This window comes from Pogonomyrmex barbatus, unplaced genomic scaffold (assembly GCF_055798465.1).
Source record: "Pogonomyrmex barbatus isolate J1 unplaced genomic scaffold, ASM5579846v1 scaffold6, whole genome shotgun sequence".
Classification (NCBI taxonomy): domain Eukaryota; kingdom Metazoa; phylum Arthropoda; class Insecta; order Hymenoptera; family Formicidae; genus Pogonomyrmex; species Pogonomyrmex barbatus.
In genome coordinates this window covers 7,735,452-7,751,405 of record NW_028297160.1, presented here as the reverse complement: position 1 = coordinate 7,751,405, position 15,954 = coordinate 7,735,452, and the positions used below count along the sequence as shown (strand labels likewise).

The 15,954-nt window shown below is 31.9% G+C and overlaps 1 protein-coding gene across 5 annotated transcripts in view; it reads left to right on the top strand.

Moving 5' to 3' along the window:
• LOC105422842 (uncharacterized) overlaps window positions 1–15,954 on the top strand; it is a 113,118-nt gene that overhangs the window by 60,957 nt on the left and 36,207 nt on the right. The gene's annotated exons all lie outside the window — the stretch shown is intronic.

Sequence of the window (15,954 nt, the reverse complement as noted above, 5' to 3'; positions counted from 1 at the left end):
TTTATTCCTAGCTTTTTAATGTAATTTGTCCTTTTATTCACGATTTGCGGAAGCAATGTAATTTTGCCTTGTCATCATATTATATGATAATACCGGCAAATGTGAGAAATCTGCGCATAATGCAAACTTTATTTGAGCTGGAATTGCACGGATCGCGCATCTATTCTTTAAGGCGATCGTGTCAGGAATGGAAACGTTTCTCCTTCTCATAACAAAGCATAGCTATTGTTCGGCGCATGAAACGCAAACAGCGATTAGAGATCCGCTCTGACGTCAATGGCACCGCAAAGTGGCTGCTGCAACTAAAGCAACATCTCTCTGCAACGATCGTATACGTTGATAGCGTTGTGTCGCGTGATAACGGCACCCTGTTGTGCCAAACGTCGATCGATAGGGGCACGCACATACATGTGCATGCATTTCGACCGGCAGCGTGAAAACGAACGAATTACGAACATAAAAACAATAAAAGTAAGAAAAAATGGATACGGCCGAACATGTGTGCACTGAAAGATAAATTAATCCTTCGAGATTGAACATACACCGGATTATGTTTGCTTTATTTATTTGTTTGTTTAATTAAGTTCCGTGTCACTGATCGTAAAACCCAGCGATACATTTTTGTATGATAAATATTTTTACAAAATGGCGTCGGATTTGTAGAATTAAGCCCGAGGAACTGCTGTCAGCTTCCTGTAAAATATAGTTTGTAGTATGGTTCTTCTCACTGTCTATTTATCTTTTTTAGTTGAATGTTATTTAAAATAATGCATCGTTTATTGTAGTATGAAGTTGATCGATTCGGACAAACTTTGAATTTATAGGTAAAATATCAAGGGAACATAGAATATCAAATTTTGTGAAGCGTACAATAACGGTTGATCTGCGTCTGAAGGGAAGAAAAGATAACTTCTTATCTTGAGAATATTTTTCTATGATAGTACGCTAGACCGAACCTGATCTAAAAAATTGGAAAAAACATTTCAATATGAAGCTTTGCAAAGAATACAATGGAAGGTAGAATTTCCATTACATGAGACTCCAATGATAATTTTAGAAATATTCTTTCTCATTGTTATTGCATAAACTTCGATATTATCGCTATTGATTAAAGGTTAAAGTTGGTTGCTGCTGCTACTGCTTGTTAAATTCTGTATAACCAAAGTTGAATTCATCTAAATTTCAAAGAGAGAGTAGATACTCAAACTCGACTTTATAATATTATTAGTCAGATTGAACTTTGATAATATAGAATTTCATAGCATGAAGACAAAAGTTTTACAATAGAGCATAGTAATGTATATGATAACGAAAGTAATTGGATGTTTCATCAGAATATTTTAAAAAAAGTTTCACATAAAACTGTTACTTAGTTTTATGTCATTTGCAGAACGGAATGCTGGCAATTACAGTAGTAATTTGAGAATTTTTCTGTTTTTATCATTTACGAATTTATCCACGGCAACAATCTATTTGTTGTGCTTATTAGTTGCTAAACCGTGAGTACTCTACGTAATTTCTCCTGGGCCAGGACTATCTCCCTAGGGCACTTACTTTTTATTTAACGGGCATATGAGGGAAGTTGCAGGAACGCTAAGTTTCGGCGGGTAGTTGCAGTCGTAAAAGTAAAATGTCGACCCGTTGAAGCAATTATTTGCAATTATAGCTTTAGTAATTTTATGTCTTCTTAAAGCGGAAGCTATCGAGCGGTACAGTTTCTATTACAATTTTTTACTCAGGTCATATAAATAATATTTCTGTTTCAAATCGTTTTAATAAAAGCTTTGTGCGTACCATGTGACGTATAAAAATGTATCACATAAAATTGCAATATTAACTTAATTTAGTTTCCCTTGAAGTTGTTACGGTAAAACTTTGTGAGTGAATATTTTATTTTCCCGTGATCAAAGGAAAGTAGTGTTACTGTCCGGCTAACTTCTGACAACTTCTGTCATAATTCTGAAATAATACAAAGTCACTGTCAAATCAAACAACGACGACAAACAACGAGGTTAAAATGCGATATTCGTGCATATTCGTGTGTTGGCGAAATCAGGGATCTCGCTCGCACGATTTCCGGTAGTTATCGCTTAAAGGGAAGTTGTCACGAGCTGCATTATCGTGCAGTACGTTTCACACACTTCGGGAAACTGCGTCAGAATCTGCAAAACCGCGTTATGTCACCTCGGGACCACCAAATCAATAGAGCTGGCCGACTGGCGGCGGTTAACTATTTGGATTGCCGCAAGTCTGGATCCATGCTTGCGTGGGCGGATGTTGTTAGGCGCCGGTTAGAATCATTGAGCAGAGAGTTAACGCATGTGCACGCACGCATTTACACGCACATGTAAAATTTGAAGATGCGAAATTTTTTAGAAGTACTAATTACGGATTATTTTTGCATAATTCCTCGTAGTTACAAATCTGTAGTTGTAAGTTGCAGACTCGTTTTTTTTCTACCGAACAATAAACGAAAATCCTCGACTACTGAGTGGATTACGACATAATCCTTCCGCGACATTTAAAAATCTGCCGCAACGGCATATTATTCTGGCTCTTTTATTGTTCCCTTCGTAATTTTATATAGGAATTCGTAATCTCTCCTCTATCGCAAGTGATTAGGATTCTAGAATCTTATGTTTTACCTTTTTACCGTGTTTTTATAACAATAAATTGTTACGCTTCGTAAAAATGCCGCAATCGTGAAAGTTTATTAGCGAATTAAAGATAATCATTTTGATAACAGATATAATCATTAACTATTTGGACAAATAAAAATTGTGAGATGTTATTTTATGAGATGTTATTTTCAAAATACATGTTACATTAATTAAATATTATTTATAACTATACTCTTTTCAGACAATATTTAAAATTTTTTTATAAATTTATTTTTATTTTATTAAATAAATTTTATTTTTTAATTTTTGTAAGATTTTTTATTTATTCCGAATTAATCTTTGTTATCCAACAATTATTGGAATGATAGTCACTTGTTTAAATTGAAATTGAATTAATATAATTTATTTTTGTAGCAAAAAAAAGAAAAAAAATTAAAATTATTTCTATTCTTTATTTGTTAGGAGATAAAATGGAATTTGAAAAAGATTTGAAAGATCGAAATTAGTTTCTAGAATGACGTCATTGTCCGGTCCTCATGCGAGAATATTTTATTGCTCTGTTTCCACGGTATCAGTTATTCACGGCACGAAGTCACGTATTTAAGCGGCCGCAAACAGTTCGAGGTTGCACAGTGTTGTAAAAAATTCGGATGTGACACTGTTCGAGAAAAATGGGTCGCACGAACTCTGGATATAAGATACTTCCTTCATATTTTATATAAAATATTTTATCATTTTTGTTTATATCGTGAAATTACAAAATTCTGCTATATAATTCTGCTATATAAGATAAATCAACTCTTGTGATCTCTAATTAAACTTGGATATATAAGAGAAACGAAATAAAATTCTATGTATTTTTTATAAATCATAGAATATTGACTTTGCCGTGCGATGTTGTCATTTTAAATTAAAATTTAGTTTGCATAAATAAGAGTGATACAATAAATGGAAGAGTTGAAATTTTCAAGTTTTTAAAATAATATCCAATGGCATAGTAATATCGAGATTGCAATTACTCTGGTGGACGTGAATCATGGCATGTGCACTGAAAGCCATGTAGAATTATCAAAGCGTTCTAGTTGGTCCGCCGGCGCGTCGACTAAGGTTCGACTAATAAGATTGCTGGAACACACTCAATGAGCAGTAACGAAGCAGCTTGGAACTGCTTCGGGGGAAATTGGCATAAATGGAACAGCGACTGCAAACTGACGTGTCCATTGTTAAGCGCCTGTAATCAATATGCGCCTAGAGTACGTATTATTAAACCGGCATGTGAGAGGCTTAGAACGTGAATCAATCTGAAATTATACTCATACTCACCTTTGTTAAAATGATTAAAATCGACTACTTGTTTATTAAACTATTATTTCTTTCTATATTTTTCATACAAATATTTTCCTTTCAGGTTTTTTTATCTTTGTAAAATAAATCTTGTTGAAACCTGGATTAAATATTCAGAAGAACGTTTTATACGGATATATTAATGCTGGATATAAAATATATGGATTTAATAATCTCATAAAAATAAATTATAAATTATCATGACACACAGTTGATTATAAATTTTAAATGAACTGTATTAAATTGTTATCTAATATTATTCTACGATCAAACAATACAAGAAAGGGAGTGTGGCATCCATGAAAATAGTATAATTTTTATTTTTAAAAATAGCATTATTAAGTACTAGAATGGCTTTGATACTTTCTGTAGACATTCTCTATAGACTGTAATGATAGACATGATCGACAATGATATCCGATGTCGCGTGGATCGCTATTATCAAAATTGCACTGGCAAGAACGCCTTCTCTCGAACTCCAGGTACTTCCCTTTATGGCGCACTCCGTCAAATTGCTCGTCGCGCGAAGTAAATCGAGCTCTCCGCGTCAACTACTGCTTTAGACTCATCTCCCTGCTGTTACACCGTTTACCATTCAGCACGGCTTGCATTCATGTTCCATTTGCAGATCGGTCCGACTCGGCGTGAATAGACACGCTTCCTGCTCGACTATTTCTTATGAGAATAAGCACCTGTGCGCATTACTCTTCGCATAGCCCACGGAGGCTTCATTAATTTTTTGAAAGTTGAATTTTGTAACGTACACCGTAGCGTTTGAATTTTTGCAATCGCTTGAAGAGGAAGCACAAGACTTAAAATTACAATTTAAAACCGCGATATAGGAAAAATGTATATATATCTTTTTCAATACATACTTCCTCTCTTTTTCTCTAAGTAAAAAAATAACAAGAATATGTTATTTTATTCGTGAAATAATAAATTTTACTATTTTCTGTAATTAATTGTATTATAAAGCAATTGCAATTTAACATAGACACGGTTGATATGCCGTCATAAGTCGCATCAATTTAATTTCCAATTAATCAATGCCTATTGAATGTCGCGTGATTGATCATCAGTGACAAGGCAAGAGGGCAATTGCGCAATTTGCTTACGGGAAGGGATTTAATACGCGTTTCGCATTGAATGGGAAAATGCGCGTAATCACACGAAAATTCGATTAGCAAAGTTCCAGGATGCGCGACGGCGATAATAGTTAATTGTGCGTTTTAGCGGACGCTTCCCCATGGTCGCACGTATGTTGTTGCCAAAATGGGGAATTTAACGGCGAGTAACCCGAGATAGGTTTTAAGCCTGCGTTCTGTGCCAGGTACCCGGAACAAATTTATCCAGAAACTGTTAACTTCGTTCTGTTGGCTAGCAAGATACGTCTGGGACCCACTTGTAATCCGAATCGATTTGTATGATGAATGCTGTATAGTTGTATGGAATTCGAGTAGCGAAAAACTCAATACGGGTTTCGTATATCCAATATTCATTTAATTTGTTTTAAAATATAGTAAATACTTTTGTGCATATTTAAAATTGAATTAATTGCCAAACATTTCAGTGCGGTTCATTTACCGAATTTTTTCAATATTATCGAATTGCTATTTGATATCGACGAAATTAAGATTTCACATAAATCACATTTATTGAAATACCTACGTTTGACGAAATAATATTTTTCGTCTCTTATGCAATCGGACACTCGTGAATTTTTCATTCGTTCATAATTATTCTACGTTGTTCGACTTTTATACTTTATTTTACTGTCGTCGCTGTAGTGTCTCATGAATACTTCTCGTCCACAAAATAACGAAATAATATTAATTTAGCTATCCATCATGAGTATAAAAAAGTTATTCGCCTGTGGAAAATTCGCTCGTTACTTTATTTTCCAGTATATACTTTAGTCGATAGAGAAAGCTCCAGAATATTATCCTTGACGTTATATTACCGAACTCTTCAATGCTGACAACTTCGATGCTGACAAATAAAGCTAAACTATCAAACTGAAAAAAACATGACATGAGAAAAAAACGTGACATTCATTTACATACGACTTTTAGAGAAAAAAATATGATATCGTGGAATATATATATATATATATATATATATATATATATATATATATATGCTAATTTTCAATGACATATTTTCGAGTGATTTACGTTCCATTCATTTTATTAAATATAAAAATTCAATTCAAAAGATAAAGCGAGATTTTGTTAAAAATAATTGTTTATGCACATAAAATAGAAATATTTGCGCTTGTTTAGAAATATTTTAATGTAATGTCATTGAAAAATAGATTTATTTAATGAAAAACAATTCTTTTTTAATTCCGAAAAATATCTTTCTGCGGGAAGGGATGAAAGGAATGACGCGGTTAATTGTCCGAAACTGTGATGTATTCGTTCCCGTTCGTGTTCTCGTAACTGCGATGTACACGCAGTGCACTGGTCACATCCACGCATGGCATCGCATTAGTATAGGTGTGTATATGTACTCGCCGGCACACAGATATTAGCACAATAACGTACTGCTACGCCAAGTGACGTGACAGAACATAAACCACTGTGAACTGCGATGGATGCGGAGAGCCATACATTGTCATATTGATCCCTTTGGTATCATATTTCTACTTTTGTGATCAAAATATTGCAATTTGAAATTAATTTAAATAAAGTCTTGTGAAATATTTTCTTTCATTTTAATGCAGCATATATGCACAATGACAAAAAGTATTTAATTTATTATTAACAAATTTATTTTTAGATAACGTATCATACTTCGTGATTTTATCGCTAATAAATTATATTTTATAAGACACGTGATGAAGAATTATTCGCTAAAGAAGGCGAAATATGGATATGAGAAAAAGGAGTCAGAAATGACAACTGATTTATAGCCTCGTATCAATATTGGTTGTGAAGTCATAAATCTTGACTTCGTGCTTTCTTCCTCATATTTTGACAGCATCTTTGTCTCTGTCTGGCCTTCATCAAAAATCTAGCTCGAGTGTATGCTTTCGTATAATTCTCTCTTCTGATGTTATTTCGTATCCTATCAGTATCATAATAATGTCCCTATCTTTTCCTTTATGATTCATGTTTGCGTGAAGTACAGATACTTTATCGTGCTGTAATAATAATCTCTCGTTCCTTCGTGTACAGGATCTATTATTTTTATATGTTAAGCCTTCAGAATCCTCTCTAAGCTCATTAATCTATGAGCTTATGGGAAATTTTCATCTGTATATAATTAATTAAAAAGGTTATAAAGAAAAACTTATGTTAATGTAGAAATTCATAAATTTGACAATGTTTAGAAATAAAAATATAAAAATAAAAATTGTGTATTTGTACAATTATATTAATTAATGAATTTTGTGACTATAATTGTGTCAGACAATTTTAATTCTTTAAAAATATATTAAAGTACAATTATCACCTATTTTCCTGCTTTTCTTAAAAAAAATATCAATTATAATTTTTTAAAATATATTATTTATTAAATTATTATTCTTATTAAATTGAAAATATTATGAATATAAAAATGAACGATGTAGTTGTAGTTGTGTCACAATTTTAATGTTTTAAAGATATATTAATGTAATTATTTTGTTGTAACTTTTCTACTCTTATAAATATCAATTATAATTTTATGAAATTACTGTTTATTGAATCATTGTTCTTATGAAAATAAAAATTATGAATATGAAAATGGAATTCTAATTGCAATTGATATATCCGATTTTTTTCGATATCGCAGGAGGGTTTCATATTAGCTTTTCATCGAGCTGTCCTATGCATGTATATATGACATGTCCTTAACTCCTATAGCAAACTTTTCCACACGATCCCGCGGAACACTGAAAACAAAACCGCGTATACTTCCGTGGTTTCCGGATACGTTCTATCGTTCTGCCTTCTCTTTTTCAGCAACGATGGTGACCCGATAATAAAGTTTTGCGAGCGAAACCACGTTTCGTTGTCGACGGTGCGGGGAGAAATTTTTTGCTTTCATTTTGTTTGATTATCCGAGAACACGCCATGTAATAACCACGTTATTGTTACTACTGTTAGGAGCGTCCTTTTTTATGTCGACGTATATAACACTCGCGAAATCAATTTATGAATCTGTACATTCTAATTTTAGATTGAATTAGAAAAGAGATTCTTGTATAAAATGAAAATATATATCTAAAGTAATATCTAAATAATTATTATAAAAGTTGAAAAATAAATAAATCAATTATTTCAGATATTTTATAATTAATATGATAGAGGTAAAACAAATATTAGATTTTATAAAAATTAAACTTTTGATAAAATTCTATGATTGTATTTTCAAATCCCCAATGTTTCTTTTAAAGCATGGTTAACTAACAATTGCAATATACTGTACTGCAGTTTATATTTCATGTAAGAAATATTTGCATAAATATGATTTGTCGGGAAAATATAATAATATATTTTGAAATTTTCCAGTTTCCAATTTCCAGTTTCCAGTATTATTAGTTTATTCGTATTATCCAGTTTCGTATTATTATTATTATTATTATTATCTCGTTTAAAGTGACTATGTTCTTTTTGTAATCGAGCTTTTGTTGTTTCAGCTGCATTTCATACTCCGGAGGTAGTGTATTTTCTGTTGCTTACGTTCGAGAGTACCAGGTGATATTCTCAGGCGGATATTTCGCGAAATAATATAGACATGGCTCGGCGAATGCGCGGTTTTATTAAAAATTCACGCGGAAAGCAGTGTAGCAAGAATATTAACTAACCGGATGTCATTAAGTAGGTCGAATTTATCAAAGGAATATTAAAGTGCCAGCGAACTGAATGAAGATATGCATTTATCGTATAAAAATTTTTTGTAAGTGGAATATCGTGTTCCGGTAATACCGGTAGATATGTGAGACAGACGAGAAACGATGTTGTGAATGAGAAACGCGGGAGATGTTTTATGTATGTTTGAATCTCATTTCTCGCGTGTTGGAAAACGCATTTTGTTGGGTGATAAATAATAGGAAGCTTAATTGCACAGTAGCCGTATTTGGGTCTCACGAAACTTTTCTCGTAAGATAAATTATCGGGTAGAAGAGCCAATTGCGCGTATTTTTCAAATGCACGTTCCGAATAACTTTGCGTTCTTTAACGTGGTTCTAATAAAAGAGGAACTGAAATTTCTAGCAATAGCGCTGAGAATCAGATATGTTCTCTGTTGTCTGCCTATTGGCGGACATTACTGCTGCAGTCGTTGCAGTCTAATTTCTACTCGTGCTGTTTGCTTATTGCAGATTATTGTTACTACTATACGCGTCTCTTTATTTCATGCACACGACATAATGTTGAATACAACGAATACACGCGCATAATGTAAATCTACGGCATTAGTAAAAGCTGTTTCAGCTCCTTAATAAAAGTAGCGGGAGTAACTTGCCAGAATATGGCTGAATGTGAAAAGTTTCATTATTATTCGTGAAAAGACGCTCTTAGAAAGAACTAAAGTGGAAGAGAAAGCGTTTTCAGCGACTTGAAAATATAAGAGCGGACTCAAACTGAAGGAAAGAAGGAATCGTAGTAACACGTGGTAAGCCGCGCCACGTGAAGATGACGCACTGCAGTAACATAAAAATATATATTACCTGTCGCAGATGCATATCTGATGCGACATTGTGCATTTTCGCGTTCCAATACGATGTATAATTTATACCTTCCAACGCGATCAATTCTACGAGAAAATGTGTTTTATATTGACATTGTAAACGGACATGACATTTGGCAACTCTCTTATTTTCTTTAATATAGATAAGAGATAGAGAAAAGATATCGTTTTGTATGTTGATGAAAAAACATAGTATTTAATATTTTCATGTATGTTATTTTTCTTTTTATAAATTTTTAAATAAAAATACTTAGTAAATGCCATATATAATATCGTCGATAATTCAGCTTCAATTAGGACGATGTTGATTTCTTATTCAATTCTGCTTTCTCACTCAATTCCTCTGTTTTTCTCCTGTTTTTGTTCTTTCTTCGTTGTTATTTCTCCTCGCTTTATTTTCACGATTCACGCATGAGTAATGGCGGCCAATTTGGCAGCTTAGCCCAAGCAAAGTTAGAAAAGCCGAGGAAGTGTGCCAAGCACGTCGCAGTGACTCAAGTAAACAGATTTCCGCGAACGATAAGAACGACCATAATGGAGGAACTAAAAGTTAAAGGACGAGAATCTCAAAACGAATGGACGATTCTATCTTGTATACGGATATTGGAATATTAATAACAAATGGTGGGAGCGTTTCCAAAACAATAGCTGCAAAAATCGATTTTGAGGACGGTAATCCATTTGTTCGTTGGGACACAGAATTTATAAAAATTCAATAATTTATATACTTAGTAAATTTTAAATTTATAACAAAGAAGTGAAGACTAAATTGATAGGCGTATAAGATATGATAAAAAACGAGAAAAAATCGACACGAATCGAAACATTCGAATAATAATGTAACCTTCTTATTTTATTTATTTATTTCATTACAATACGCAATTTTATTCTATATATTAAATAATAAACATCAATTTTATTTGACATTTGATGATTTTTGTTAATAGTATTTCAAGCTTTAATAAGTACAGTAAAATGCCATGGGATTTTACAAACATGATGACATAAACAAATTCGGATGGGCGTCAGAATTGGCGATGATGAAGTATCTACAAAATTTAAAAGCCGCAGATATCGGAAAATAAAATAGCTAGCGCGATTTTACGATCAAAATATTATTTTGAGGGCGACATTTATGTATTTGTTCATTTTATTTATAATATTTATTTATTCCCCGCATAAAAAATGAATAATAGCAACGATGTGGTATCTAGTGCATTTAAGTGCAGATTTAATGTAGATTTGATTAACTCTACTCTCAATCAATCTGGCATATTACATTAGGAACGCCCACCATCCCACCGGAATTCTTCGTGATATTGCTGTTGACTTTTTACATAAATCCAATGCTCATCAGAGACGGAGTCGAATTCAATTTTTGCTGTCAGGAATTTCTGTAATTTCCCAGGGGCAGTACTTAGCCCCACCTATTGTAATCGATCTTCTGCCAATTGCGGAGAGTTTTTCCTACTCCATCATTATGCAGAGAGAAGAAATAGCGCGGAAATCTGGAAAAAGTAGGGTGAGATTACGAGAAAGATCTTTACAGGGATAGCATCAGGTCACATCGTCGGAACTTCATAAATTCTGTAACACTTCCACTGATGCATTCTCGTTATCACACCAAACTTTCCCAAAGTATTCCCCCGAACGAAAAGTTTTCGCGCAGAAAACTTGTGACGGCTACTATTCTGACGTTTACAAACGTCTGCAATTGCTGCACATCGGATACAATTCACATTCATCTATGATGATTTTTGTTGGCATGCCAGTAGGACGGAAATATATTTTCAACAGAAATTCCCTGAAGTCGGAATGTCGAGATAAAATGCGTCTTTGAGATCTAAGTGAAGTTAACGTATTTTTCCAACGTTTCTGAGATATTTGTGCTGTATTGTTATGTATTATATAAGTCGCTTATCACATCAGAAAATTTATACAATACAGCAAAATTTTAGTTGATAGTCCTCTTTCATATTCAGTATTTATTGAGTAAATATTTCAATGTAACTTATAAATTTTTTTGATTGTTGTGGAATAAAATTAAGCTGGACTAAAAAATAAAACTCCTCAGAATTTATAAACGTCAAATATTGTGACTTACATACAATATTGTTACTTACAACAATTCCGATTCTAAAATTACAATGATTAGAGAAAAGATACATGATTTAATTTTTTGTTTGTCGTAAATAGTAATCGCAATATTTTCAGAGCTGACGCTATATCGACTTATCCCAAAATCCGATCTCAAGAGAGAAGGACGTTATAAGGGATAATGAAGATAGACGTAGGGATAGGGAAATGTAAGTCACCGAAGGGACGGAAGCCACAGGACAAATGATGATTTTACATCTTCTCTACATATACAGAACAGAATTACGGGAATCCTAGCCATTATTTCCCATTTCGTATTCTCATAAATCCTTGTAATTTGAATTATTTAGTCGATCAGTATTCTATTATTCCATTTATTTGTTATTGATTGTGAACAAAAGCTCCATTACTTATTATTATATCTGACAAGTGTTTTAATCATGATTTATATAATTTAATTATTAATTTATATAATTTTGAATAAAATAAATTTATTTGGCAAATGAGCAATGTAGTGCTTATTATTGTACTTCCATTAGTTAATTTAATCATAACTGAAAAAAATCCACTATAACTTGTAATTTTCTGAGCAGTATGAATTACTGCATTATTTAATAATAGACTTTCTCGATATCTGTTCACAAATTCTGTTAAACTGCCAAAGACACTCGTTTTTGAAATGTCCAGACGAGATCGTCATTGTGCTCACCACAATGCGCGTACTCCATTATTGTGGGAATCTCGTGAGAATCCAGCACCGTTTATCAGGTGGACAAAAGACGCTGTAAATCTCACATACCCGCATTCTTGTCTGAAATTGTCGAATATCTGGTCTAAAAGTGCAATATATTCTAAAAAGTATAATAAACATTTATCATTATAATAAAATATATGTTTAAATGTTTTTTACGTAAATATATATAATTATTGTAGATTTAATATTATTAAATAAGTTTTTATGTAAATAATATAATAATTTTATTGACGCTTGATTATTATCAGAATTTTATTTAATATGTTATCTTTATTATTTTTATATTTCAATCGCAAAATTATTGTGCTATAAAATTCAATTCCATTTTTGTGATGATATAGCAGAAATTCTTTGAAATAAAAAAATATTTTTTAAATAAAATATTCTTTTCATTCTAAAAGAATTTTTTTTAAATTCCATCTCAAGATCAAGATTATTACAGTTGCAATGTTACAATATTCATAGTTACATAAAGTAGAGTAACGATAACCAGAAAAAGAACTTCCATCGCAGCGAATGGCAGACGAATATTTTCTGAATGTGAGACGCAGTTAGAAGTTCGTCATTACGGCGGCTCATCTCTTGGACTGGTACGTTGGAGTTTTACGACAACAAAATTTCTTTGCCGTCAAGAGATTCTGTTAAAGGGAAAGGAAATTTTCTATTCCAATGGCATCGCCGAACTCCTAATCCTCCGATATATCAGCGTTATCGCTGCTGTGTTTGTTCCAATCCGTATCTCACTACGCTTCCAGTGCGTACGTGTGTCCCGAAAGCAGGCGTTGCATGCGCACAAATTCTAAGCGGCTTATGCAGAGCTAGACAATGTGTCAAAGATGCAGGAAATGTCTTAGCCGCTAAGAAGATTTCGCGAAACATTTGCTTTTACACAATTAATTACATTGATCTATCTTTTTTACATCTTTTTTTAATTTAACATATCATATTTAATTGAAGATCAAGTTAATTTACAAGTCTTTTAATAATTTTTAATACTAACAAAGAAAAAATTCTTTTTTCTTTGTAAAGAATTTATTATATCTTAATTATTTAAAATAGATTTGGTAGGATATTATATTTAAATATAAGGTAGGATATTTTATTTAAAATTGTTTAAAATGTATATTAGCACGATCACAATCTTCTTGGGACGATTAATTATTTTTATTGTATTAAATATCATTATAATCGTATTAAATATTTATCGAGACCGGACAATTGCCGACATAGTAAGATCTAGTCTCATAGTAAGATAGAAGTGTATTGAATCTATAACGGGAGAGATCTTGTTTTAGAATGGGCGCATCCAATATCCTCGACATTTCTGCGAGACATTCCTATATATATATATACATATATATATATATATATATATATATGTATATATATATATATATATATATATATATATATCAGTGTTGAGTGAGACCCTTTAAATTTTACACACGAAGTTACACAATCGAATTGTATTTTAAACATCGCGTCAACTATCACCTATAACTTGGAAAGTGTGATCGAAAGTTTCCTTAAATAGATGAGCAACTTTGTTTAATTATTACAATAAATTGATATTTGCGAAGTATTATCAAATTATAATAAAGATATTTTTATACTTTTAAATTTGTGCAACAATATTTTCACTTATTCTGATATTTCTAAAATCATATTAACGACATTTCCGATCATATTACTCGAAAATAATATCTCTTTGAGACGGATGTTGTAAATAAAATATCTTTTAATTATTCTATAACTGTCACATTATTACATATTTTGTCATGTTTTTAGGCCAACTTCTCAATTCTGCCATTTGACAAATAAAGATGATAAGGCTTAAAAAGAGAGATGTAATTGAGCAACGTGGGTGCGGAAATCGATCTGAAACGTATCAATTTCATTATCTGCTACTTCTCAATGCACAGTTTCTTCAGTCGGAACTCGGTTACGTGTAAGAACCCCTCGAGACTTTTGGACATCAGCAAAGAGAGTTATCGGGATAATTTAAAAGAATCATAAGACATAATTGGTGTGTAAAACTCATATATGTCGTTCTTCTCATATATCGTCAGTTATTAGTCTATTAGTTAACAAATAAAATCACAAATACAAATGGCAACAATCGATAATAATTAAGATGAAATAATAACTGTTTCTTAACTATCATTGAAAATTATTTTATATTTAATGTGTACAAAAACAATTTACGAATTTTAGAGGTTATCAATTGTATATGTTTAAAAAAGTAATTAATTTTGAATTTTTGTAAAAAAAAAATAGGGAACTTTAACAACATGGCTTATTAGGTTTTCTCGTCCTTTGTCCTCGCGGTTAATTAAGTGAATCTTTAAAAAGGGGAACATCGCCGCGTGGACTCCAAATGAATACATTTGCGGAGGCGTCGCAATGTCCTCGCAGAACGGTCGGGTTATTGCTTTCTACTCGAAACTTTCCGCCAAGTTTGCTTGGCTATGGTAATTTTGCTGTGGTCTGTTTCAACTGCAGGATCGCGTTTCTTTTGGTCGAATTAAATTTTAGTGCAAAAAATGTCACGTTGTAATGCATAATAATAAACTTCTGTACTATTTAACTAAATAAAAATTAAAATATTTAATACTAAAAAATAATAGAAAAATTAAAATTTAAACTTTTAAACATAAAATAATTTGACATCACGTGATGCTTACTAATGCAATAAAATGTAAATTTCAACTGTGACGTTGTCCTGTACTCAACTAACTGTGTGACGTATTCAGTGATGAAACGATCTTACAGAGAGAAATATGCAAATTACAGCATTTCCAGCTAAGTGCAAGGCTGTGTAATGAATTTGAATTGCGTTTAGCGTATAATTTCTGGCAACATTTATCACGAAATCTAATATCGTCTCTTGCTTGTGGATGGAACGGCATAAATTCTTCATGTCAGATTATCCTTATATAAATTTACTTTACTTTTATTACTGCATTGTTTTTATAATTTTTTAGATGTTATATTCTGATGCTTAAAATTTTTCTACAATGATCTAATAATTCTTAATAAAAATAATTTTTAATATATTAAAAGGATATGTAGTGATCGATTTATTATCTTTAACTGCTTGTAGCTTTTAAATGTAAACATATCATGTGTGTTACGTGATTGTCGGACTTATATAACACATTGACTACTAGCCCGGTTAATGACGCGTAAACGAAATGTCAGACAAAAGAGCGTCCTGTTTCCTAAATTACAACTAATTTGGTGGAAGGATATATGAGGATTAAGAAAAAAAATTCTTGCAGGAAAGAATAATATAAGAATAAGAGTAAGATAAAGTGATATAATATAAATGTTCTGTAATGTGTAAAATTTACTTGCTCTTATGAAGCAGCGTTAAACATCATTGTAAAGTTCTCGTTAATTATTACAATTCTAAAGTATTGATGAATTTTTAAAGAGTTGTTATATTTTGCATCATATGTT